Below are 24,057 nucleotides of genomic sequence, written 5' to 3' on the forward strand. Positions count from 1 at the left end.
TCTTGTTCTGACTCCATTGTTTACTGGGCTGGGTGACTTTGGCTGAGCTATTAAACATTCCTTGGCCTGAATTTTCTTCATTGGGAATAATACCTGTCCTGCCTGCCTCACAGGGTTGCTGGAAGATCTGATGAGATAATGAACCTTCCCTCCCTGAAAAAAACCATAAAGCACTTCTCAAACAGAAAGTAATAATATTACTGCGCTAATTACTAGGAGCCCTTCAGACGGTTGGCTGGTGACAGAAACTGGAAGGTCACCTTGTTTCTTTAGCTATCACTCTGCGGCCCTCCTCTCTTCCAAGCAGGATAGCCCCGTGGGGAAAGGATCAAGTGTCCCCGAAGCAAAGCTAGACATTTCAGTCAGGTGTTCTGGGCTCCCCAGCCCCCACAGTTGCCAAGTTCTTTCTTGCATTGGATCTAAGTCTTTCCTTTTACTACTCAAGCTGATTTCTTCCTGCTCTGCTTGAAGCTTTTCTCTACCTGCTGAAACATGATATTTTTTAGTGTTTATCCACTATTGAAGAACAGGACCCAAAGTTGCCAAATTACCATCCCTGGATTCTGGAGTCCAAGTGTCATAAAAACCAAGCATCTGGTTTTGGAAGGAAACTTGAATCCCTTTATTTATAAAGTTTCAATCTCTTCCCTAATCTTGTCCCAGACTCAGATCATTTTTACATCCTACAGTAATTTTTTTTTAGTAGGGAGTGCTATTTTTGGGAGAAGTGGCTGCATCTGTATTAAAAATGTATAGAGAGGTCAGCCTTAGTGCAAGAACACTTGTTAAGTGTGCTTTAATAATGGAAGGAGGATAAGGAGTTGCAATTAGGATAAGCTTTGGAAAACATCAAGGAAGTGTGGATAATGGCGAGAAAAAGTCGTCCAGAGCCTTCAAGTTGCTGTCTTGGGTCTTGTCCCCCCTTGCCTCCTTCATTTCCCCTCTCTGTACTCCAAATGCTTTCAGTTATGGCCACCCTCTCTTGGCTCTGAACTTGGATAAACGCTACCTCGTTAGCTAAGAGTACCACTAATTATATTAGTGATTAATAGCTAATTAGTCATAGAGCTGTAATATTTACAATGGAGGCTTCCTTTCTTGCAGCAGCTCTGCGTGTCAAACGAACACATCCCCTTCCCTATTCCTGGCCACCGAACAAGCGTGGCTCTCAAATTGCTTTTCAGACCACTCTGGTTATCTCCAAATTCTTCCAGTTTTGACTAGCTGTCTCATTCACCTGGCCAGTGACCACACTGCTTGTGTTTTGCCTGCTTTATTTTCGTCCTGTCACTCGCACAGCCCCCCGGTAAGGAGGTGGCCACAGTCAAGACTTTTTTTCTACTCTATTTCATGAACTAAAGGCTCTTTTACTTCTAAATCTCACTTGGGCCCACTTTTCTACTTTGCCCCCCCCCCCTCCCTTCACTTCACCTTTGCCTAACCCCCACCCACAGTCTCGTTTCGTGAAGTCTCACACCCCTCGCCCAAAGCTCCCTCCCACTCGACATTTTGGCTTCCTTTCAGCAACCACGCCCCCAGACCCTGGGAAAGCGGTGCGCACGCGCAGTCCACGCCTTTACCTGTACGCTCCGGAGTGGGCGGAGTGGGGGAGGGCGGGGGTGGGGCGGGAGTCGGCGGTTATCTGGGCGGTGGAGCGCTCTCAATGTGGCAGGAGAGAGAAAAGGTGCACCGGGGCCAGCCCCAGGGGCTGCGCATGCGCCCGCCGCGCCCAGTGGCCGGGATGCCAGGGGGGCGGGCGGAGGGAGGTGTCGGGATCCCTGTAGGGCGGGGGGGCCGGCGAGGGAAGGGGCCGCGGGCACGCGCGCGCTCGCCGCCGCTCTCCCTTCCTCCCTGCCCCCCTCTCCGCACACACATCCACACGCGCACACCCCCTCCCCTCCCTCCCCGCGCGCCGCCCGCCCCGCCGGCCCCGCTCGCCCTCGCGCGCTCGGAAGGGAGTCGCGAGACGTCGGAGCGGCGGCCACGTAGCGCTGCGGCGGCGGCGGCGGCGGCGGCGGCGGCCGAGGCCGGGTCTGCAGAGCGGCCCTGAGTACAGACGTTGGGCGGGGGGGAGGGGCCGGCCCGGCCGGCGGTTGTTACTCGAGCACCGCGGCTACAGGCCCCCCGCCGCAGGATGGACCGCCGAGGCGGCGGTCGGGGCGGCGGAGGCGGAGGCGGCCGGCCCGGGTGAGTAGGGGCCCCAACCCCCCACGCACGCACCACAGTCGCGGTTTCGCCGTCTGCAGCCGCCCGCCTGGCCGGCCGGGATTCTGGGCACCGGGTTAACCCTTCGCGGAGGCAGCTGCGTGCACTAGGCCGAAGCAGCCCCCATCCTGCTGAGAGGCCGGGGCAGCTACGCTCTTCTGGCTCTTCGCTCGGGCCGGGGGCGCCTGCTTCTGCCCCTTCGCTCCCTCCCTCCTGGACCTAGGCTGGGCTGCAGTTTTGGAGTCTGCTGGCCCCGAGGCCTGAGGGGAGTCTGGGTTTGCATTGGTTAGCGGGCCAAGGGGAGGTTTGCACTAGTCCTCTTGCGAACATTCTACTGCCCAGCAGCTGGTGGCTTGCACCTACTGCCTCCCCCGCCCTGCGGTTGCGTCCAAATCTCCAACCTCCGGGGAGTATTGTGCCGCCCGAGATAAAATGCATATAGTATACAGCCGCACAACACTCACCCCAGATGGTAACGCAGACCTTTCTTCATTCCCCACCTCTTCCTCCCCTCCAATCAGGCTTTATAAAGATTCTTAGATGGGAGACGCCGAAGGTAGTGACACCCCTGTTACATGGGCACATAACATGTTCATTGTCGAAGGATATCTCCTGTAGAAATGATAAATGCCCCTGCCTCACCCTCCAAGTCTGCCTTGACAATTTAAGATCCCATATACTCTTTTTTGAAGAGGGCTAGTCTTTGATCACATCTAGTACATCCCTCCCCCACAACGCACACACACTCTCTCTTCCTGATTGCTGAGCAGCCACTGTCATCGCGATCCATTGTCAGGAGTGGCTTGTGCCAATCAAAGGAATGTGCTTTTGCCTTTGGAGAAGGGTGATTTCCACAACCATGTCCCTGCGTGAGTCTATCTTTGACTGTCCCCATGCTCAAGGATCATTATTATAGTGTTTCTCTTATATACAGCTCCTGTAGACCCTCAGTGATACCTGAGTGATGCTTTCCCCAGTTAATTAGATACATGTGGTGTGTGGGAATTTCTTTTATTTTGTTGTAATGTTCAACATCTACTGTCAGGGCACAGTAAATAAATAAGGTACTATTTTGTGAAGAATGTGTATTTTTTCCCCAGAGATGACCAGGCTAGTATTGTTCTGGGAATGGTAACTAGCGCATGCTTTGTTGACAACCTGTGTATGCTTAGGGAATGAAGGGCTGCTGTGGCTGGTGTGTGTGTGTGTGTGTGTATGTGTGTGTGTGCGTGCGCGCGCGCACCGAGTGCAGGTGCTGTTCCCATGTAAAGCTGATTTGAGAGTGGCGAGCTGCACTGTGATCCTCAGAGCGGGCCGGCAGCTTGGTTGGTTGTGTCAGGACTGTGCACATGTATTCAGCTAGATACTGCTTTTAGTATAATTTTGTTTAAAATGTTTACTGCTGAGTTTTAGTGAACCTGGAAATGTCTCCTTCCTTGTTCCTTAACCTTTCTTTGGGATCATTGAAGCCTTTGGGGCCCTCTTAGTGAAGTAGACACATAATTTTGTATGTAATTACAGTCGTCTTGAAGCTAGTCCAGGGACCTCAGGTGAAGATCTGTATTATGCAAAAGTGAAAGGAACTTGAGTTTTGTAGGGGGTTTTTTGTTTGTTTGTTTTTGCATGTTTGTTTTCCGTAAGGGTTGGCATTACTTTGGTCCTGAGCAATAAGCAACAAAGCTGATTATATACTCACGGGTGTCCTTCCTTGTGTTTTGTTATTTTATTACAGTGAGTTAGATATTTATAAGGCATCATTTCTGTCTTATTTCAGAAAAATTAAGACTGGAGTCAAAGTAATTTGTCTAAATTTGATCAATTGATAATGTATGTTCCTTGCACTGTAATCTAAAGGTAGCAGGTCTCACCAGCAAAGTCAGTGGTCTGTTTCATGATGCCAGTCCAGAACCTTTATATGTTGGTGGAGGTTGATCTGATCTTTTCAGAGAAGGCTTTATCATTCCTATAGTAGAGCACCTGCTCCATGAAGATGTTTTCAACTGTATTAAATATAATTTTATATCTTTATTCAGGGTGGCATTGCCATCAGAATCATCCATTTTTAAATTTTGTTTTAATGGAAAGGTTTTAATTATACTTAGGGGGTTCAACCTCCACATTTAAAATATAGAACTAGGGATGAACATTTTGCACCCTTCTGTCAATAAGCAAGGGACAATTGTCAGCTACTCTTGTTTACAACACTCTGCACTGAGACTGCATTTTGATCATATTTCAATCAAAAGACATTTATTCCAGCTTTGTGATAGTGTTGTGATGGGTAATGACATTTAAAAAGCCCCATCTCTAGCTCTCCAGGAGCTTGCGATTTTGACAATATTTTTTTTCTTGAATCCTTTTCACCCTGACTGGTGTGGTTCATTGGGTTGAGCGTCGTCATGCAAAGCAAAAGGTAGCTGGTTGGGTTCCTGGTCCCTGCACATGCCTGGGTGGCAGGTTCCGACCCTGGTCGGGGGTTCCGTTCCTGGTCGGGGTGCGGTTGGGCGAGGATGAGAGGCAACCAATCGAAGTTTCTCTTCCTCTCTTTCTCCCTCCCCACCGCCTCTAAAAATAAATAAAAATTTTTGAAAATCTTTTGAGACCTTAATTTTTTTTTTTTTGCCTTTTGGGGGTCCTGAGAAGCTAAGGAATTCGTGATATTAACAGCTTTTTGGAAGGAAACGGAGCCTTGGAATCTTGCATAGAACCTGTTCCACATAGCTGAAGAGTAGCATTTATTCTAATAATTACGCAGTGTACCCTAAGAAGTTTGAAAGCATGCTGAGATGGCAAATATTGCATTTTTATTACCTAATAAACATGCTTGAAGTGGCTTATATTACAGGTTTTAGTTTGTGTTCATGTCATGCGTCAAGTTTTACTGTCAGAAATTATTTGCCTATCCCGAACGCAAACCATTTCAAAGTTGCAAATATGTCACTTTTCTTTGTCAGCACAGTACAGTGACAGATCATTAAAATCTCGGGACAGTGTGCTTCCTTGTTTTTTAATATGGCAGAACCTCTTCTAACCAGCCACTTACCTAGCTCGACACCCACGCACCACAGAGCAGCTGATCGTGTAACACGTATGGCATTCTTCCCTCTGCCAGATTCGGGGCTCGGAAGCTGGAAAACAATTGCATAGCAGCGAAACACTTACAGAGCAGGGGTGCCAGCAGCCCGCTCATTAATACAAACAGCTCGCTGTAGTTTCTTCAGCACTCTTCCTCAGACACCCTTCCCTGAGGAGGTTTCAGATCAGCAGCTCCTACTCAAGGGAAGCAGCACCTACTCTCTGCAGCCATGGCCCGGAGCTGTGATTCATGACACCCAGAGCGTTTTCATTTCTGCTCTAGGTATGGGAAATAATCTGGTTGTGTGGTAAGAGAATACTTTTCAAGTCTGCAGAAAAAAAAAAGTTGATTAGTAATGCTACTGATGTGATTGTGTTTTTCATGTCTGAAGGCTATGGGAGAAGTCAGCTGTAAGAGTGAACTGTTAAAAGGGTTAAAAGGCCCTTTTAACTAAAAGGGTTTTAGATAATTTGACCAAAAATGTGAACGTACTCTCGAGTTTCATTTCCCTTGTTCTAAAAAGTCAGTGGAGAGACAGCCAACAATGTAACAACAGCAACAACAAACCCCCCCCCCCCACCTGTGGATTATCTTGTATTTGGAACCACAGCCTTCAGAACTCGCTATCCTAAAGGAGGTGACGGCGTTTCCTTGCTGGGTCTGGCGCCACGGTTTCAGGTATGATGATTTTCTCATCTGCTTGTCACTGCTTCCGTCAGCGCTGGAATTGACTTGGATGGAGGTGCACTGGTGTTGTAGTTAGTGAGCCGAAGGGACAGCAGGGAGATGCTTCTTTGGAGCCAGGCAGAGCTGGGTTTGAATCCCAGCTCCACCATTTCCTGGCACTGTGGCCTTGGGCAAGGCACCCTGACCTCTCTGGCCTTAGTGCCCCCCTCAGCAGAGTGGAGTTTGTTAGGATGAGAGAGAGAGAATACGCACAGACTTGTAGTGCAGTCGCTGGCACCTGCGTTAAGGGAGTATTCAGGAATCAATAGATGGTGGGACATGCTGATGCGGAGCAGTCGCTACAGATCATTTTTGGCTCTTAAGATTTAGAAGTCTCGTTGCTGCACTCTGCATACTTTCATTTGTGCAGATTTGGGATGAAAAAATTGCAAATATTTATCTTGGAGCATACCTAAGCCTTGCAGGTGCAGGGTGCTTATTGGAACTTTGATTTGTTGCTCTATGACGGACTGAACTCGGTGGAGACGTTAAAACTTGGCTTCAGATTCTGTAGTGTTACCCACCGGCTGTGCTTGTTTTAAGCCTATTCAGAGCTTATACGGTAAAAGGGGTGTTTTAGGACATTAATGTATCTCAATGAGTTCTGTGTCCAGTGTCAAATCACATGCAAAGCCTTGTGCAAATTTTCATGGTTAATGCAAGCCGTGAAGTGGTTGGTAGAAACAGTGAAGACATCAGATGCTTATTGTAGTTCCTCTGCTTGTTTACGTAGCAGTTATCTTTGATTTTTACAAACACTTGTGAACCTTTTCTCTTAAAGAATTCCTACTGCCCTTCTGAGGTTTTGATTATAAACTGTTATTAGTGCTAGCTATAGGTTTGAGCGTCTTAGGCATTTTTGCTTTGTTGGGAAAAGGAAAGAAAAGCAAGGTCCCCTTACCTATGAAATTTTATCAGCTCTCCACTTTCAGCCTTTTTCTACAGATTGTGTGCGTGGTTCCTAGCCTTGTTTTTAGCTAAAAAGGCAGTTTTTATGGTAAATTATGACATCATTTTTAAAAAACAGCTTAAGAGATTGATTACTTTGAAAAGTAGATTCAAGGGCATGTTTAGAGTTTTGTTCGGTGCACACAGCTTTTAAAAATGGGATTTCTTGGGTTCTATAGAAATAAATTATTCTGTCATTTTTGCAGAATACTATTGTGACAAATCCGTGAGTCCGCAAGAGTTACCTGGAGACTTTTCAGATAAATTAGACACATCAGTGATACATCAAGATTTTCCTCAAGGGAATCTGCTAATCCTTATTTTCATTTATTATTGAGCTGCTTCTAGGGGCTTGCCTGCCCATCAGTGGAATCAGTCACTAGTATTGGATTGCTGATAAAGGACTGGCAAATAATGATCTTAGCCTCTCTCACCTTAGATTTTGCAGAACACTTGAAAAAATTCAGTCTTAGCCAGAATGTTTAATAATAACAGCACTTGTGTTAGGTGAGCCCAGACTGGGCAAACAGATAAAATTTAGATGATTGAGCTACATATTTTTTTCTCAACTGTAATACATTTTTAATGTAAACTTTTCTTGGGAGGAGGGGTGCTTTTTTTTAACTATTCTTTTTTCTGGTTTACTAGAGTGAAATGGCCTAGTAGAGGGCTAGATACTTTGGTCAGTTTCTTGATAAACCAGTCAGTGTGGTGAGAAGGGATGTTGGACAAGAACAGGAATGGAAATGATGCAAAGAACAACTCTGTAGTCAGATTTTTTCGAGTCTTCACTATGCATATGGCATCAGAGGGTTATGGCTCTAACGTGGATTTCACAAAGTTGTATAGTGCTGGGTGATTCCTTTTTGTCTTCAATGCTAGTGAAAGATACAGTCTTTAACATACTTATACTTTCCAGCTTTGAAGTTGGGTTGAGTTTTGGGGATTCATTGGGTTATCAATTCTTAATTACACTGTGATTTACAAAATGAGACTTACACCTAGACCCTTACAAATTGCTTTCACCCTTTTGAATGTATTATTCTAATGTATCTAAAGTATTATCAGTGGCCTGTGGACATTGAAACACATGGTAAAGTGTATTTGTTTTTTGAGGGGTGGCAAGGAGTGTGTTGGTGTTTGTAATTATATGGATAAATCTGTATTTTTTTCTTCAACTCCTCCTCCGACTGTGACCCAGATGCTCAGGGACTTTTCCTGTATTAACGTAATATTAGGGCTGGAGTTTGAAAGTCCTTCTTGTAATGAGCCCTACGATTTCCTCCCTCCCTCCCTTCCTTCCTTCCTTCCTTCCTCTCCCTTCCTCCCTCTCTTTACATATAAAGTAATTTAAATTAACTCAGCAAAAGTTTGGAAAAAACATAAATGCCTATCAGTATGGTTAAATAAATTAGGGTATATTCATGAAACAGAACAAATTTTATATAGCTGCAAAAAGAATGAAACTTTCTTTTTTTAATCCTTATCTGAGGATCATGTTCACTGATTTATAGAAAGAGGGGATGGGAGGGGGAGAGCGAGGGAGAGAAACATCAATGTGAGAGAGAAAACACTGACCTAGTGCCTCCTGCTCACACCCCAACCGGACTGAACCCCGGAAACCTAGGCATGTGCCCTGACCGGGAATTGAACCTGTGACCCTTTGATTTACCTTATGATGCTCCAACCAACTGAGCCACACTAGCCAGAGTTTAGGAAACTCTTTATATATTGCTGTGGAAAATCTCAAAGCTATATTGTTAATGAAAGTAACAAGGCATGTAACAGTAGGTAGAATGTGTTACTGTCTGTATACAAGTTTGGGTGGGAGAGTGATTCTATTTGTGGGTTTTCTTACATATCATAAAATAACTGGAGGAAACTAATAATCCATTTTCTAAAAAAACTAGTATTTTCATTTGGGGGAGTGAACTGGATAACTGAGGGAGTTTGGGTGGAGGGAGATGCTTTGCTGTTTTTTTTTTAAGCAAAATTTTAATTAAAGTCGACAACATAGAAAAGTAGGGAAATCGTAGGTACAACAGAAAATCATAGAATCTTTTCTCTGTAATCAGATTACACAGATTATTTCTAGACCAAGAAATAGATTAGTGTTCCAGAAGCCCCTCCTGTCCTCTCCCAGTTACTGCTGTCCCGGAGGTGCCACTGTTCTGAGTTCTGCCGTCGGAGATACTTCTGCTTGTGTTTGTGAGTTTCATACAAGTGGAGTACAGTGTGTAGTAGTCACTTGTGTGTGTGCTTTCCTTAGCACAAAATTATGTTTATGAAAGTTACCCATGTTGTATAAAGCAGTAGTTCATTTTCATGTAATATTCCATTGTGTGCATATCTTGTCACTTATTTGCTCATTCTGCTGTTGACGGACATTCGGATTGTTCCTGGCTTGGGCCAGTGGGAGGAGTGCTGCGCTCTTTGCTGTGTGTTCTTCTGCAGTTAAGGCTTTTAACCCATGTGAACGTATACCTGTTGGATTTTTTTTTTATTTTAAAAATATCACCCAATGGATCCATAGGAAAATTGTAATGTCCTATTTTAAATTAAATATTAAGGTGCTGAGTGGGGCAAAATCATTTCAAAACATTCCTCTTTTACATTCTCAAAGACCCGGCTTGAGTTTTCATGATGTCAAGAGAGTTTCCAAGCCAACCTAGGAGAAAACTGTGTTCTTTTATCCCTAAATAAAGAGGAGTTACATACGATGGAAGATGTCTTAAAAATTATTACAACTCTTGAAAATTTGTTTTGTAACTCAATTTATTTTACTGTCTCATTTCATAATATTGAAGTCACAATTCTTCCTGAATTGCTAATTATTAAAAATATATTTTACTTAATGGGATTCTTGTAACTGCTGAATATTTAAACTCTTTGGAAACCCAAGGTTTAAAATAAACAGCAACATGAAAAGTTAAATATAGTTAACTTTCTTTTTAATATTTAGAAATGTGGTACCCGTGCACTTTATTTATTTATTTATTATCCTCACCTGAGGACATTTTTTCAGTGCTTTGAGAGAAAGAGAGAAAGAAACATCGATTGGTTGCCTCCTGTGTACACCCTGACTGGGGATCGAACCCCCAACCCAGATCTGTGCCCTGGTGAGTGATTGAACCCACAGCCTCTTGGTGTATGGGACAATGCTCCAACCAAGTGAGCCACACAGGCCAGGGCCTGTACCCATGCACTTTAATAAGTGCTGGGGCATCATCATTTCTATTAAAAACTGCATTTGATCATTTTTTTCTCCAAACATGGAAATAATTAAAATATAAACCTGTAAAACAGTGGTTCTCATCCAAGCGCAGTTTTGCCTCCGGGGGACATTTGGCAATGTCTGACACATCTTTGATTGTCACAAGCGAGGTCGGGTGGGTGCCGTTGGCACCTGGTGGGTGGAGGCCAGGCATGTTGGTACATGTCCTCCAGTGCACGGGGCAGCCCCTCACAGCAAAGAATTGTCTGGTCTAAACTGCCAGCTGTGCTGAGGTTGAGAGACCTTTCTGTAAAGCAGCCACTCACTAAACTGATGATACTGGGCGGGTAGCAATTTCAGCGCTTTGCTAGGTTTTAGTACACGAAACTCTCTAGAGAAGAAATAAGCTAGGTAATTTTCTGAATAATAATAGGATATTAAATATGAAGACTGATTTTAGTGTAAGTTTTAGTGGACAGTCATCTTTTTCTTAATAAGCTATTTATAGTTTCCTAATGGGTAATGCCAGATTATCTTGGAATATAGCTGTTATCTAAAAGGTTATTCACAAAGAGAAAACATGGAGTCTTCATATATATATTACATAGCAAAGACATCTGGGGGGTAAAGTTTTTCAAAAGCAGATACATGTTTACTTTTAAGACCGACAAAATATTTTTAAAGTTTATATAGTATGGTAACCTAAAAATTTTAATATTGCTAAGTGAGAAAATGTTTAACTTACATTTCGAAAATACATACATGATAGAAAAATGATCTAATTTCAAATGGTAATTCCTTCTTGTCCTGTTGTAGTAAAGAATATATACATTTCTGCATCTGCTCTAACTGGTCAGGTATTATCACAAAATCCAAAAGATTGCTTTGGCTTCAAGCTTCTCCTCAAACTTTTGGTCACTTCAAACTGAAAGTTAGGTTTTTTCTTTTCTTTAAAGATGACTTATGTCTCTAAGGGCAGGTGGTACACTGAGTGCTCAAAGACATGTCCACAATTTTTACTGGCATGTCCCCTGGAGCAAGGGATATAAAGGAAAGAATAAACAAATGGAACTTCATCAAAATAAAAAGCTTCTTCATTGCTAAAGAGAACATCAGCAAAATAAAAAGGGAACCAACCGTATGGGAAAATATATTTGCCAATGATAGCTTGGACAAGGGTTTGATCTCCAAAATATATAAAGAACTCACATGTCTCCACTCCAGGAAGACAAACAATCCAATTAAAAAATGGGCCAAGGACCTGAACAGACGCTTCTCCAAGGAGGACATGCAGAGGACCCAGACACATATGAAAGGCTGTTCAGCATCACTAGCCATCTGAGAGATGCAAACTAAAACCACACTGAGATACCACTTCACATGAGTCAGAACGGGGCCATCGTAAACAAATCAACCAAGAACAAGTGCTGTTGAGGATGTGGAGAAAAGGGAACCCCAGTGCACTGTTCGTGGGAACGCAGGCTGGTGCAGCCACTGTGGAAAACAGCATGGAATTCCCCCCCAAAACTAAAAATGGAACTGCCCTTTGACCTGGCAATTTCACTCCAGGGATTATACCCTAAGAATCCTGAATCACCAATTCAAAAGAACCTATGCACCCCAATGTTCATAGCAGTGTTATTTACAATAGCCAAGTGCTGGAAGCAACCTAAGTGCCCATCAGTAAATGAGCAGATCAAAAAACTCGGGTACATTTACACAATGGAATACTACGCAGCGGAAAGAAAGAAGGAGCTCCTACCCTTTGCAACAGCATGGATGGATCTGGAGAGCATTATGCTAAGCAAAACAAGCCAGGCAGTGAAAGACAAATACCATATGATCTCACCTGTAAGTGGAACCTAATCAACAAAGCAAACGAGCAAGCAAAATATAACCAGAGACATTGAGATTAAGAGCAAACCGACAGTAAGCAGAGGGGAGGGGGGGATAGGGATAATCGGGCAAGAAGGGGAAGGGTCGTCAAGGAACATGTGTAATGAACCCAAGGACAAAGCCAAAGGGGAAGGACTGAGGGTGGGAGCTGGGGGTGGGTGGGATGGGGGAAAGTGGTGGTAGGAAAATGGAGACAACTGTACTTGAACAATAATTTAAAAAAAAATAAAAGACATGTCGACAAACGCCACCTGATGTGGGCTTGGACTGCTCTAAATCTAGAACTGTTCTTTTCGTGTAGTGCCATTTCTTAAACGCCGACTGGAATCCACAGTAGGAAGCACCGCGTGAGTGTCCACATGTGTTCACTCCCAGTCACACCCCACCCGCATCTGAAACAGAAGTCTCATGAAACAGTACTTACCCTTCCTGTCTGTGTGGCGGTCTTTTAAAAATTATTATCCTATTTCATTTTTTTAAATTGGGATAGGCAGCTTGAAAATCACTGGCCCATATAGCACCTAACAAAAAGTATTTTCTTGAAGTAGATGCTGAGCAAATTGTTACTAGATTAAATGGGGGTAGGCAGGAGCGATAAAATTAAAATTGGTGCTTAGAAGTATGGGTTTGAAGTAGAAAGCTAAGAAATGGGGCAGAAAGAAGATCATACTTACGACCTTACTCCATATAGAGGGATAATTCTTTTTTAAAAAATTTCTAATTTACTTTTTGAGAGAGAGGAAGGAAGTGAGAAAGAGAGGGAGAGCAACATCAGTTGGCTGCCTCTCGTGCCCCAAACTGAGGACCTGGCCTGTAGCCCAGGCATGTGCCGTGACTGGGAATCGAACCAGCAACCTTTTGCTTTGCAGGCCAGCATCCAAGCCATTGAGCCACACCAGCCGAGGCTAGAGGGATAATTCTTGAAGAACTAAAACTCTGGAAGAGTTACGATTGAGCCCTCATTTTGCCTAGCATTTAAGCTATGGTCTTAGTCTGAGAGGTAGCACACCTACTATTGTTTATTAATGCAGACATGCACACACACACTGTCTGTTTATTCATTAGGTTAGGCCGAACTGAGAGGGTTAATAAATATATAGAAAGATCTTCAAATCTCTAGTGTAATCTCTTTTATCACAGTCTGGTGTAAAGAATAATTTACTTGTGTAGAGTGGTTCCAGAATAAAAATACAGCAATAACGGAGTAGTGAATGTTTGTTTATTTGTCAGAATCAGGCTGCGGGCCTGGGCTGTGTTCCAGGGACGACTCCTCAGCAAAGCAGCCGTCAGAACCTGGTTCTCCAGGGCAGAGTTTAGAAGTTACTTCGTTGGGGTTGCCTTTCATTTCTGTAGCCAAAGTTGTTATATTCTGTGTATATTTCTGTATTTTTTTTTATTTATTGAACAAACCTTTACCATTTAATCCTCATATAAACCTTTGCGGTATATATTATCACCGCAAGAGAAATCAAGACAAAGTGTAATTGACCAAGCTCAACGTGTACTTTTCTTGGCATGAGGTTTTGTAAGAAAAAAAAAACACCATTAAATAATTTTATTTTGCTAGTGGAAGAATTTATTTCAAAAAACAGAATTGCCCTGACTGGTGTGCCGCAGTTGGTTGGGTGCTGCCCCACAAGGCGAGAGTTCGCCAGTTCGATTCCAGTCAGGGCACATGCCCGGGGTGCAGGTTGGGTCCCTGGTTGGAGCGAGTGCGAGAGGCACCTGACTGATGTTTCTCTCTCACATTGGTGTTTGTCTCCCTCCCTCCCTCCCTTCCCCTCTCTCTAAAAGATAAATAAATAAAATCTTTTAAAAAGACAGTTTAAAGTTCATAATTATTGCTGGCTTTTAGGAACCAGAGACTGAGTTGGTTACTTGTTTTCATTTTTAAATTAATGTACAGTGAACTTGACATTTCTGTGTGCACGCACTTCTGTAAATGGCAGTGCATGTGCAGATTCATGTCCCTGCCACCACAGCCAGGATACAGAGCGGTTCCATCCTCCGAAAGCACCCCTCCCGCAGTTCCTTTGCATCCCCACTCGCCCCACCCTCCAACTCGGGCAGCCCTTGTCCATCGCTGTAGTTTTGTCTTTTGGAGACTGTTCTATAAATGGCATCATGCAGTATGTAATCTTTGAGACTCACCTGTTTTACTCATCACAATCCCTTTGAGATTCATCGAAGTTTTTGTGTGTATCAGAACCTTGTTCCTTTTTATTGCCAAGTAATATTCCATTGTGTAGCTGTACCACAAATTGCTATCCATTCACCAGGGGAAAGACATTTGGAGTATTTCCAGATTTTGGTAATTATGAACAGAGGCACTGTGAACATTTATGAGCAGGGTTTGAGGTGAATTTAAGTTTCCTTTTCTCTAGAGGGAATACCTAGGTGTGGGACTGCTGGGCCATATGGTGGGTCCGTTTCACTTTATAAGCAGCTGCCAGGCTGTTTTCCAGAAGGAGTGTGTTCTGTCGCATTCCCGCCAAAAATTTGAAAGTTCTAGCTGTCAGCACTTGGTGTTGTCAATATTGTTTATTTAAGCCATTCTAATAGGTAAAGAGGAATAATTCATTTTGAGCCTTATGACCAGAATCTGGGTGGGAGGCTCAGCTCTGCCACTGACCTCGCTGTTGACCTTAGAAGAGCCATTTCACTTTCCTGAGCCTCCTGTTTTTTTTCTCTCTCTCATATAATAGGGAATATTGAATATGTTGTAAGTTCTCATTCAGTTCCCAAATGCATTGATATGGAAAGATCCTGGGCAAGAGGACAGATTTGTGTTTTCTTGTGTAAAAAAAATCTATCAACTGATCTCAGCTAAAGGACAAACTCTAGCACTATGCATAATCACATAGAGGAGCCATAGAAGATAATTTCATTTGTAACTACAGTTTGTTCTTTGGAGCCGCACATAGTAACACTGGGATGGTGCGCGTCATCTGTAAGCTAAAAAAATGTAGCTGGTGTTGTAGTCAGTACTGACAGCCTGTGGTCTGGCTAATGTCTGATGTTGTTATAATAAAACTTAGCTTTTGAGGGTTAAAGTTTATAGCAAAAACTTTAGTAAAGTTTACTAAAACTTATAGTAAAGTAAAACTTATAGTAAAGTTCAGTAAACTTTACTGTAAACTTACTATAGTAAAGTTTGATAGCAAATATTTTGCCATTTTTTGTCATGAATAAGAGATCACTTTTTTAAAAATTACAGATTCCAGTACTTGTTCTTAATTTCTTATTTGATTGCGTGCGAGACAAATTGTTCCTTGATAGCATTACAAAATGAAAACTTTACTAATTTTCTAAAAAATTATGCATGTTTATTTAAAGCTATTTAAGGATTACAGGAAAATATAAAGAAAAAAATAAAAGTGTCTCCTTCTCCACCTGTATCTCTCCCTATCCTGGGCCTGAGGTTTCTTTCAACCTGAGTGTACATGCGCACACACGTGTGTGCATGGTCACACATCATGAGAGCGCATGATCTCATTCTCACATGTTCTATAGTCTTTTTTAAAATGTGGACATATTATTATGTGAGTTCATATAAATCTGTGGCCTAATTTATTTATTTTTTAAAAGATTTTATTTATTCATTTTTAGAGAGAGGGAGAGAAACATCAATGTGTGGTTGTCTCTCATGCGTCCGACACTGGGGACCTGGCCCACAACCCAGGCATGTGCCCTTACTGGGAATCAAACCAGAGACCCTTTGGTTTGCAGGCCGGCGCTCAATCCACTGAGCCACACCAGCCAGGGCTATCGCATAATTTAGATGTCAGTGTCTATGCACCATTATTTATGTTTCAAGTTTTTTGTTATAATAGTGCTAGATAGTACTCTGTTTAAGGACTTGGAAGAAAAAGAGTAATTATTGTAAGCTTGTTTACTTTTTCATGTAAGATATAAATGAAAATGTTGCTTTTATCAAAAATGAAAGCAAAGATGTTTTAGTTAACAAGGGGATACCTGTTACTCTAAAGAGAAAAGTGTTATTTTACCCCCAAATAAATAAATAAATAAACAGTACTAAATGAATGCCTTTGTATACACATCTTTTTCTACTTACGGCAAGACCTTCTAATGTCATTATCTTCTTTGATGGTTGGGTCCAAAAATATCCACACCTCACACCTAGGAAGATAGTGCTGAGCTGCTCTAAGAAAGGTTACTCCGTATTCACGCAGCATTGTAAGCTGTGGTTGGCCGTTCAGTTAATGTCAGAGGTCAGTCAAGGTATCTTGGCATTAGCCAATTTGGGTTTTAAGTCATAAAAAATATCTACACATGTTTGTTTATGGATCCTGCTGAAAAACCCAGCCCATTTGCTAACTGATAGTCTTTACTGAGTAAATCTGAGAATGTTTAAAAACATCACAGCTTAAACAAACAAAATTCGTTTTTAAAAATCTCATTTCTGAGAATAAACTGGTACAGTAGCCTGCTTTTTTTGATTCAAAGAAAATCTTTTAAGGAAAGTGATTATAACTTGGTTTGTTTGTGTTATCCCAGTAAGTTCTCTTTTTCTAAGTTTTTTTTAAAAAGTTAAAATTTTGGAATCATTTAAGATTTACAGAAAATTTGTGAAGAGAGTACCCGTATCTCTCTCCCTCATGCAATTTCCTTTATTGTTCAAGTCTTACATAACCACGTTAAAGTTACATAAACAAAGAAACCAACGTTGGTACATTGCCATCAACTCCAGGTTTGGTGCAGATTTCACTAGATTCCAACTAATATTCTTTCTATTTGGAGTCATCTTAAATCAAGCTTTTAAACTTAAATAAGTGGATATCTGCTCACAGGTTAATTTCAGTCATACATACATATGCACCACATGTAATATATCTGATCCCTGTGTTCAGAGTTACCGTGGACATCCGTATCTTCGAGGGTTATCCTTCGACATTGATAGACAGGTCTGCCCACGGCCACTTGAGGGCCGAGTGGAAGACGTTTTTCCGCACCCTTTTTGTATTCCGTGCAGAAGCATGATTTACAACATTGGTGAGTGCCGCTCTTGCACAGTGTCCCCTTTTCAGTACAGTCCCAAGTCACTGTCATAGGAGCACGTGGGCAGTAGCCACCTTTCGTCGACTAGGAAGTTAACTTGTCTGTTCATTGACAGTAATAGTCAGGAGTCTCCTATGCCGGACGCTTTCTGTCTGTAATGTCTTGCTCTGAGAGAAGTTAAGGATTAAGTGGTTCTTGAAGACAAGAAAGGTGCTGGTCTTGAGGCAAAATACCGTTATAGGTAGGGCAGTGCTTTGGTGTCTTTTACTCCACGTTTGTTTGCTAATGCAAAGAATCCCTTCTGAGGCAAACCTTGGCATCCAAACTCACTATATTAATTTGAATCGTTGCTTGAAAAGGAAGAGGAGAAAGAAATTGGCAACATGGAGTGGATTTTTAAAAATCACTTTCCTCCCAGCTTAAATGGAACTCTTGAGTGTTCCTTCCATTAGCATACCACATTTTTTTAAAGAAAAAAATCCTCTTAAGCATTCTAAGAAATAAAAATGGCGATTAAGGAAAGCTTCAAGGAGATGCATTTGAGCTAGGTCTTGAAAGATGGCTGGCATTTTGTAGTTTGGGGGGGGCGGTGGCGGTGCTCTGGGTAGGAGAGAATGACGTGGTCCAAGGTGCGGTGGCGGAGAAGGTCACGGTGCGTTTGGGAGACAGCCTGAGGAGGACGGGAGCCCTGATGGAACAGCCCGGTCGGGCCCGGATGGTGCAGGGAGGAGTTGTGCCTCATTCCAAGGCTATGGAGAGCAACAAAGGGTTTGTAGACAGGGAGTTACACGAGCCAGATTCTTTAGTAGTTGAGAAGATCCCTGCGTGAAGCGGTTTGAACGAGGGAGGCAGAAGGGCTCTTACAATCTGTATGTGAAGCGAATGGGGCCTGACCTAGGAGGCGTGAGCCATTGGAACAGGGAGGACAGGGCGATTTTTAAAAACAGGACTTGTTGGTTTATTGGATATTGGGGTAAGGCAGCCAGGGCAGCCAAGCAAGAACGTGGGGTTTGGAAGCGCCTCAGTCTGAGACCACGGCTGCTGCATTTGGATCTTCCACAGGGACCAGAGAGTGAGAACTCAAAGTCAGTGGCATCTAAGACTTGAGGAAAAATAGGGTGCATTCTTTTGTTTTGTTTTTAATTGTTGTTCAAGTGCAGTTGTCTCCATTTTCCTGCGAGGACTTTGCCCCATCCCACCGACCCCCACCTCCCACCCTCAATCCTTACCCCCTTCGGCTTTGTCCTTGGGTCCAGTATACATGTTCCTTGACGACCCTTCCCCTTCTTGCCCTGTTATCCCCATCCCCCCCCCGCCCTGTGCTTACTGTCAGTTTGTTCTTAAAATCAATGTCTCTGGTTATATTTTGCTTGCTTGTTTGTTGTGTTGATTAGGTTCCTATTTCAGAAACAATAAAAGGTATAGCTTAGCTTTGAAGACACATAATATTTGCTGGCTCAGGATGAAGGGAGCAGACAAGGGAAAGAAAAAGGTGGGTTTTTTAAAAAAATCCTCACTCTAGGACATTTTTTTCATTGCTTTCAGAGAGAGAGGAAAGGAGAGAGAGAAACATCGATGCGAGAGAGAAGCATGACGGGTTACCTCCCTCACGCACCTGGACCAGGGTTCGAACCTGCAACCTGGGTGTGTGCCCTGACCGGGAATCGAACCTGCAACCTTTTGGTTATGGGACGATGCTCCAACCAACTGAGCTACACCGGCCAGGGCAGAAGGTGGGTTTTCATTTAATAGTGAGAGCTGTGGTTATGGCCTATGCCTACATCTGATTCTCCTACAGTGAAATGCTTCCAACCATTGTACTCACAGTAACGCTACCATAACACCGACTGACTATACAGAGAATCCTGGCCACCTTGTAGTAGTACAGCACATTTAGGGAACCACCTAAAACAATCCTCTGCTCATCCTTAAGCCTCTCTGCGGACACTCGTATACTTTGGATAACAGTCTCTTGGCTGGACCTGCACATACGAAGGTGGCAGGACATGGTGGGTAGTACAAGTATGGCATCCAGAGAGCACATGCAAAGCAGCTTTAGTACCAGCTCCTACTAAAACACTGGCTGTGCTTTTGAGGGTATAGATGTAAAACCTTCCCTGTAGCGAGATCTGCCTCGAAAGTTCCATGTGAAGAGAAAAGCGGTGTTGGTTCAGTTTTATTGTTCTGTCCTTGAAAAATTCAATGACAGTTACTGTCTGGAACTCAGTGGTGGCTACTGTCTAAGAAAATTGGGTTCTAATCTTGACTGAGTAATAGTCTTACTAGGCAACTTGTTTTGCTTCTGTTTAATTTTTGTATACCTTTTTAGCACTATGTGTTAACATATCCGGAATTAAAGTTTTATTAAATCAGAAACATACCATATTGCTTACAGTATAGTTTTTAGAAATAGGAAATTTAAGTTGTATAAAGAGATAATTAAGTGTAGTCACAATGTGGGAGAGAAAGGGCTAATGCGGATCTAATTGTAGTTGTTAGAAAATACTTCTCCATTGTCAAGCTATAATGTTCTATATGTTTCTGAATTATATTACTTTTGGTCTTTCAAAGCATATAATACTACTTTTGGAAAAAACCTTTTTATGTTGTAGAGATTCTCAAATATAAAAAAAATAAAGAGAAAAGTATGGTGAACCTAATATACCCATCTACCAGCTTCAACACTTGTTAATTTATGGGCCAACCCCTCTCCACTGCCCTCCCTCCACTTGCTTCGAAGCAATTCTAGATGTCATATATTATTATAAGACGTCTTAAAAAAAAAACAAGCACAATACCGTTATTGCACTAAAACACTTCCTGGGCATCACTCAGTGTTCAGCCAGTGCGTATACTTCCCAGTCAACTTGAGATTGTTTTTTCAACATTCGGACACAAGCTGGAATGTCAAATTAGGGTGTAAAGAAGAGTGGTTGGTTAGTATGTCTTTAAACCTATGAGTTCTCTTTTCTTCTCTCTCTCTTTCTGTTTTTCTCCGTGCAGTTTTTTTTGTTGAGGAATCCAGACAGTTTGTTGTATGGTTTCCCATAGTCTGGATTTGGCTGATGGCGTCCACGCAGTTTCATGTAACATGTTCCTCAATTCCTTTTACTTCCTGTGAGTTCACTTTTAGACCAACAGACTTGGACAGGTTAAGGTGTAACCTTTCTTGTGGGTGTTAGACAAGACTACGTAGTAGGTAGCAGCGTGTAGTTCTACCGGGAGGCGGTGCTGACTGCTTCCCTTTGGGTACTGGTGTCAGCCACCTTTGCCTGTGTCTGTTAATTCATTGGGGTTGCAGAATGATGTCTGATGCTATATTTTTTTCTTCAGTTATTAGCTGGAATACTTCTATAAAAAGGACTTCCCCTCAACAAGTATTTAGTTTCCATAAGGTACAGATCTAATTGGGATGGCAGACTAAATGCTTGATTCTTGCCCTTCACTTAACTAGTTTTCCAGAGAATGAGTTGGTTCTTTCAGCATCCTGGAAAGTGACCGGCGGGTGTAAGCACGTGTGATGGGTTTTAACCCACGGCTGGTGCCAACCCTGTGCATATGCAGTTGCCCTATCTTTGTCCATTAGGGCTCATCAGTCTGGCTCCTGAGCCTTTTTTGACTCAACCCTGGTCGTCTTTGCTGGCGCCCTTGCTCCCTAGTGTGACAGCCAGTTCCAGACCCGCCTTGCACACTCCCGGCCCCTGTGTCCCCTTAGTGGGGACATCTAGAAACCCCGGTGTGTTGTCAGTGCTGAGCTAGACAGAGGCCAGAACGTTGAGGTGTAGTTTTTTAAAAGAATCGTGTGCTCTCAACAAGCGTACAATCTTTAAAGATTTTATTCTTCTATTCATTTGATTTATTTGTGTACATTTTAATGTGATAAAATCAGATTTTGATTTCCTCTTGATGAAAGGAAATGTTCTATTTCACGGTATAACCAATATATGTCAAAATGAGATGGATGTCTAAAATAAGTTGTTTTTTATAATTTAAGAAAACTTCATGTGTGTTAAAAATGAGTAAAACGGGTTTAAAAAGATGAAGCCTCGCAATGACAGGTGCTCTGCACACATGCAGCCCGGGAGGGACGGCAGGGACAGCGGGTTCTCACACAGGCGGCAGCTGCAGGGTCCGGCCAGAGTGAGGCCTGAATGCCACCAAGTGTGGGGGGCGTGGGGAACATGAGTGCCTCCCATGGGGCAGACAGCAGTTTGAGCATTTCACCTAAAATGTTATATGCTGTGCTTGAGTGTGGTATTGTTGTGTTACAGAATTGCACGCTTATGATTTTGTAATAAAAAGTGGGGGCGTTATTTGTGCCGGACCCTGTATCTAATTTGTTGTCTGGCCTGGAGGATGTGTGGGAGGGACATTGCTAGTTACTCCGGGGAAAATGGGTAAAAACCATGACTTTGCCCAAAGGAGGACATGTGGGCACCCTATTTAAAAACGAATTGGCAGTACTGTAAGTCCCTGAGGCCACAGGTTTTATCTGTCCTGTTCACAGTTATGTCTGTGGCACTTCGCATATAATAGGTGCTCCATAAATTTGTTGACTGTTACTAAAGGTCTAATGATATTTTAAGGTTGGGTGTAGATTTTGTGTTTTTCATGCTTAGTTACATTATATTTGTGCTTTTTAAAAACTTCCTTTTATTCACCCTTGCATCCAAATGATCTTGTCCAATGAATCTGAATGGGTTTGATAGATTCATTTATTTTTTAAGTTTAGGATTAGTGGTTTTGTTTACTACAGAAATGATCCATGTTAGTTGTGAGCACATTAGAAAACCTAGATAACCTCCTTACTGTAAACCCTCACCTGCACTGCCCTGCCCATGCAAAGTTGCCTGACTTCTGGTTGGATTTGATTTTAAGGGAGAAAAGAGAATTGCAGTTACATACTCCACTAGCTTTTGGTCTCCCACGGTTCTTGTAACTTGCTTTTCAACCAGTGGGCCTTAGTTTCCTCCCTTGATGAAAGAGACCAATACTTATTTGATAGGAACTTTGTGATTCTTAGGTGAGTGCCCCCCACCCCCAGGGAGGAGCTGGGAAGGGAAGGAGTGATTACTTGAACTGCGGTTCTGTGATCAAACCATTTTTGGTTTCCCTGGCCACATTTCTTAGATTTTGCCAAAGTGGTGAAGAAAAAGTATGAAAATTCTTTGGTTCTGGTATTACAGTAAAAACCCACAGTACTAATTTAAATCTTTTCTTCGCCATAAATAGATGAAGGGAGTAAGACTCAGTCACATGGTCCCAGGCTGCTGACGAGGAGCCCGGGTTGGGCCCGTTGCCTTGGTTTTCTCAACTGCTCACTGGGTTCTGTCGTGACCAGAGTCATTTATAAAACAAAACAAAAATAAACAAACAAGTGAATGGACTAATATTCAGGTTTTTGACTGATTACATCTATTTAGAGCATCCTGTTGTAAAGAGCTGTGGTTTTCTTTAGATTAAGAAAGGCATTGTAGCTGAGGGGAGGGAGTATAAGGGGACTCAGTGGTAATGGAAAAATATATAATAAAGATTAAACCACAAACGTAAAGAAAAGAAAACCATTGTAAAAAAAAAAAAAGCTTCCAAATTGGAAAGGAAGAGAAGTAAAACTGTCATTATTTGCAAACCCTAAAGATTCCACCAAGTCCTGGCTGGTGTGGCTCAGTGGATTGAGTGCCAGCCTGTGAACCAAGGATCACCAGTTCGATTCCCAGTCAGGGCACATGCCTGGGTTGCAGACCAGGTCCTCAGTAGGGGGTGTGTGTGAGGCAACCACACATTGATGTTTCTCTCCCTCTCTCCTTCCCTTCTCCTCTCTCTAAAAATAAATAAAATCTTTTAAAAAAAGATTCCACAAAAAAAAACTAGAACTCATAAATGAATTCAGTAGAGTAGCAGGATACAAAATAAATATCCAGAAATCAGTTGCATTTTTATACACTACTAACGATCTGTCAGAAAGGGAAACTAAGAAAACAGTCCCATTTACAACTGCATAAAAAATACCTTCAAATAAATTTAACCAAGGATGTAAAAGATCTGCACTTGGAAAATTATAAGACATTGAGTAAAGAAATTGAAGATGAAAATAAGTGGGAGCATATACTATGTTTATAGATAGGAATAATTAATATCATTAAAATGTCCATACTATCCAAAGCAATCTATAGGTTCATTGCAATTCCTGTCAAGATACCAAAGATGTATTTCACAGAACTAGAACAAACATTCCAAATTTATGTGGAATCACAGGAGACCCTAAATAGCCACAGCAATCTTGAGAAAGAAGAACAAAGTTGGAGGAATCATGCTACCTGATACCAAGCTATAATTACAAGGCAAAAGTAATCAGGACAGCATGGTACTGGCATAAAAACATAGATTAATGGAACAGGACAGAGACCCCAGAAATAAACCCACCCCTTTATGGCAATTAATATTTGACAAAGGAGGCAAGAACATACAATGGGGTAAAGATAGCCTGTTCAATAAATGGCGTTGGGCAAGTTGGACAAATACATAACAAAAAAGATAAAATTAGACCACCTTCTTAGACCACACACAAGAATAAACTCAAAGTGGATCAAAGACTTAAATGTAAGGCTTGAAACCACAAAAACCCTGGAAGAAAACATCGGCAGTAAAATCTTGGACATTTCTCATAGCAATATTTTTTCTAATATATCTCCTCAGGCAAGGGAAGCAAAAGAAAAATAAACAAATGGGACTACATCAAACTAAAAAGTTTTTGTGCAGCAAAGGAGACCATCACCAAAATGAAAAGACAGCCCACAGAATGGGAGAATATATTTGGCAATGGTATATCTGAAAAGCGGTTAATATCCAAAATTTGTAAAGAACTTATACAACTCAACACCAAAAAAACCAAATAATCCAATTTAAAAATGGGCAAAGGACCTGAACAGACACTTCTCCAAAGAGGACATACAGATGACCAATAGACTTATGA

The 24,057-nt window shown here is 42.4% G+C and overlaps 1 protein-coding gene across 1 annotated transcript in view; it reads left to right on the plus strand.

Moving 5' to 3' along the window:
• Positions 1–1,879: 1,879 nt before the first annotated feature.
• Positions 1,880–24,057, plus strand: part of ZNF652 (zinc finger protein 652) — a 56,638-nt gene continuing 34,460 nt past the window's right edge. The window contains 1 exon segment of the mRNA XM_028521903.2: positions 1,880–2,187. The gene's annotated coding sequence lies outside the window, so the exon portion shown is untranslated.

Source organism: Phyllostomus discolor, chromosome 8, assembly GCF_004126475.2.
Source record: "Phyllostomus discolor isolate MPI-MPIP mPhyDis1 chromosome 8, mPhyDis1.pri.v3, whole genome shotgun sequence".
Classification (NCBI taxonomy): Eukaryota; Metazoa; Chordata; class Mammalia; order Chiroptera; family Phyllostomidae; genus Phyllostomus; species Phyllostomus discolor.